Source organism: Cervus elaphus, chromosome 19 (assembly GCF_910594005.1).
Source record: "Cervus elaphus chromosome 19, mCerEla1.1, whole genome shotgun sequence".
Classification (NCBI taxonomy): Eukaryota; Metazoa; Chordata; class Mammalia; order Artiodactyla; family Cervidae; genus Cervus; species Cervus elaphus.
In genome coordinates this window covers 7,602,520-7,606,600 of record NC_057833.1, presented here as the reverse complement: position 1 = coordinate 7,606,600, position 4,081 = coordinate 7,602,520, and the positions used below count along the sequence as shown (strand labels likewise).

General features: G+C 33.1%; 1 non-coding gene across 1 annotated transcript; it reads left to right on the top strand.

Moving 5' to 3' along the window:
* The first annotated feature begins 3,455 nt into the window (after nucleotides 1-3,455).
* On the top strand, nucleotides 3,456-3,562 carry LOC122676306. Its single transcript, XR_006335565.1, has one exon. It is a non-coding gene; the product is annotated as a U6 spliceosomal RNA (small nuclear RNA).
* Nucleotides 3,563-4,081: the final 519 nt, after the last annotated feature.

The window sequence follows — 4,081 nt, the reverse complement described above, 5'->3', positions numbered from 1 at the left end:
CTGCTACAGATTGAAAGGAACAAAATATGTTAAAAGACCAGGATTCTTTAAAAGGTTATGTATGGTCAGTTTTAGTTTTATACAGCTCTCTATGAGCATTTAATGGCTACTTCTCAATTTAACGAAGGTAAGTCTTAGTTGATGACCAATAAGAAATACCTTGTACTTTCTCATCCTTAATAAAAAAGCATATCTACAAAAACTCTATAATAAATATCACACTTAATGGAAAAGGTTTTGATTCATTACACTCGAAAACAAGAGGAGGATGGCTACTATGAATATTATTATTTAATATTGTCCTGAAAGTCAAAGAGAGTACAACAGCCCAAGGAAAACAAATAAGTAATACAAAAAAGTGGAAAGTTTACCCTTCAGGATTAGTTTTATCTGCACATACAGAAAGACTTTAAATTATAATACATTTAAAAAGTGTTTCTCTCACTTTACAAAAAAAAAAGGCAAGCAATCAAGACTGGTGCTGGCAACTCCCCAGCCATCAGGGACCAGCACTTCTATCTTGAGGCTCCACCAGCTTTTTATATTGCCTTATAATCCAGGGTGATTGCTCAACTCCCACACTTTATGTTTTCATTCCAGGCAACCAAAAACAAAAAATGGAGAAATACTCATTTGTTCTCATTTAAGAAGCCTTTCCTAAAGTCCCACACATTGCTTTGCTTAAATTTTATTGACCAGAACAAAGCTACATGGTCACATCTAGTTGCAAAATTACCTGAGAAAATGTAGTCTTTTAGAAGAGGGGCAATGTGCCTGGCTGAAAATTGTTCTTTGGGTTGGATAACAAGAAATTTCTGTCAGGGAAAGGGAACAGCAATATTCTGTTCCTTCCAGATGCTATGACTGCTTAGAGAGAACTGCAAAGGCACTCCAATACATTTTTTTAAACTAAAGCTTTATCAGAGTTGCTGTCTATAGGATCAACATGGGCTCAATTGCCATATAAGCAGTTAGAGGATTAGTAAAAACAAAGATACTGTTGAGTCAGTTAAACTATAGTACATATAGAAATAACTTGAAATGTATAGTAATTCATGGAAGCTTATAAACAAAACTGAAGGAAAAATAATTGTGTAAAAATAGTGTTCTATTTTCATAAGAAAATTCACCATTATAAGAAAATGTGTTTCTACTTAATTTATCTAGAAATCTGAAGCAAATACAGTGAAAGTTTCCCTGTCTCCAGTGTTTCACTGAAATTGACAAGTTTTAAAAATTCATTTGGGACAATAATGAATGGCAAGGAATATCCAAGAAAAATTTGAAGAAAATAAAAAGTGAGACCAGATACCAAGATTTATTATGATACTAAAACATTGTATAAATTATACGTTGAATCAGTGGTGGAGAGTAACCCAGAAACAGACGCTTAAACATATTTAATCTTGCATATACTGTATTTAACATAGCTAATGTTACAAATGGGGCTTTCCTGGGTGGCTCAGACAGTAAACAATCTGCCTGCAATGCAGGAGACCCAGGTTCAATCCCTGGGTCAGGAAAATCCCCTGGAGAAGGGAATGGCTACCCATTCCAGCATTCTTGCCTGGAGAGTTCGATGGGCAGAGGAGCCTGGTGTAAAATTACAAATAAATTAACAATTGATGTTGGGATAAATTATTATCTAAACAGAAAAGATAAAACTACATCTGTATCTCACACTATACACAGAACCAGTTACAGATGAATTAAAACTGTAAAAGAAAATCAAATTCTAAAGCTTTAGAACAAATTTTTAGAAGGCAATCTTTAGCATACTAGGACACAGAAAGTTTTATTAAATGACATACACAGAACATTAACCATGAAGAAAAATAAATTGGACTACATGGAAGTTTTGCAACTCACTTATTTTTTTAAAAAAAGTTAAAAAATAAGCAATACAGTAAAATACATGAAGTACCTAAGTCACAGAACAAGTTTTTACAATAAAGAAGTATAAATCTATAAGATGACTCTCAACCCAATAAAAAAAGCACTTGAACAGGTTGTAAGCAAACAATTTGCCAAAGAAAATTCTATAAAAAATATGCTGTCTTTCCCTACTAATCAAGACAGGGCAATTAAATAATGTGTTAGCTTTTCAAACCCATCAAAATTTGGCCAAAACACAAATATTTCTCTGATTATTGGTAAGACTATGAGTAGAAAAGGAAGATTCATTTTCTCTTCCTTTTATTTATGTTTTAAAATTTGTATTGGAGTGTATTTGGTTTATACTGTTGTGTTTGTTTTCGGTGTACAGCAAAGTGGATCCGTTATACATGTACATATATCCACTCATTTTTAGTTTCTTTTCTCACGTAGACCATTACAGAGTGCTGAGGAGAGTCCCCTGGCTATACAGTGGGTCCTTATGAGTCATCTGTCTTATATGTAGTGATGTATATGTGTCAGTCCCAATCTCCCAATTTATCCCTCCCCCTCTTGCTCCCTGGTAGCCATGTTTGTTTTCTACATCTGTGAGTGTACTTCTGTTTTGTGAAGGTCACTTGCACCCTTCTTTAAGATTCCACATATGAGTGATATCACATTTGTCATTTTCTGCCCTGCTTCACCTGGTGTGACAGTCTCTAGGTCTGTGTATGTTGCAGCAAATGACATTATTTTGTTCTTTTTTTGGTTGAGTAATATTCCACTGTATGTAGGTACCACATCTTCTTTATCCATTCATCTGTTGATGGACATTTAGATTGTTTCCACGTCCCTGCTGTTGTAAACAGTGCTTCAGTGAGCATGGGGTACATCTATCTTTCCAAATTATGATTTTCTCTGGGTATATGCCTAGGAGTGGGATTGCTGGATTATATGGTAGTTCTGTTTTTAGTTTTTTAAGAAGCCTCCATACAGTACTGTTCTCCATAGTGGCTGAATCAATTTATATTCCCACAAACGGTATAGGGGGGCTCCCTTTTCTCCATACTCTGTCCAGTAATTATTGTTTGTAAATTTTTTGATGATGACCATTCTGACCAGTGTGAGGTGATGATACCTCATTGTAGTTTTGATTTGCATTTCTCTAATAATTAATGATGTTGAGCATCCTTTCATATGTTTTTTAGCCATCTGTATGTCTTCTTCGGAGAAATGTCTATTTCAATGTTACATATAGGATCTTTATCCATTTTTTGATGAGTGGTTTGCTTTTTTAATATTGAGTTTCATGAGCTGTTTATATATTTTGTAGATTAATCTCTTGTTGGTTGCTTCCTTTGCAAATATTTTCTACCATTTTGAAGATTGTCTTTTTGTTTATGGTTTCCTTTGCTGTTGAAAGCTTTTAAATTTATATACTGTTGTTGAGAGCATAGCTTTGTGCAAACATTTTGCATTGTACTACAATAATATCTAATAAAGGTGAAGATGAACTTATTCTATAACTTATTTCTAGATATATACTCTGGACAAAGACACATGTCTAAGTATATACTCTAGTGCTCGCTTCGGCAGCACATATACTAAAATTGGAACGATACAGAGAAGATTAGCATGGCCCCTGCGCAAGGATGACACGCAAATTCGTGAAGCGTTCCATATTTTTTAATCAACATAGGAAAATCCACACTCGGGAGAAATTGTGTGAATATAATAAATGTGAGAAAACCTTAAAAAAAAAAATAAGTATATACTCTAGAGAAAATATCATGTGTGCACATGAAAATATGTGAAATGATAGATATTGTAGAATTTTTGTTAATAAAATGGAAACATAACAATGTATATCATTGGGAGATTGGATAAACGGTTGCCTATTTCATGTTTATGAAATCAAATACTTGGTAATTGTCAATATGAGGGATACAGATGTAACATGTGATAACATTAAATTTCAAAAGCATTGTTGATTGAAAATAAGTGTTGTATATGGTTTATAAATGTAATATTTCTAAATATATATAAAATAGTATTTATTGAAGTTTAAAAGCATACACAGTGCTACATAGTCTTTATAGATACATCTATAGTAAAACTATAGAGTATGTAGTTGTATCAACCTTAGATTACATTTTCACCTCTTCCACATATTTATGTGATCTTAAGTTACTTAATTTCTCTCATG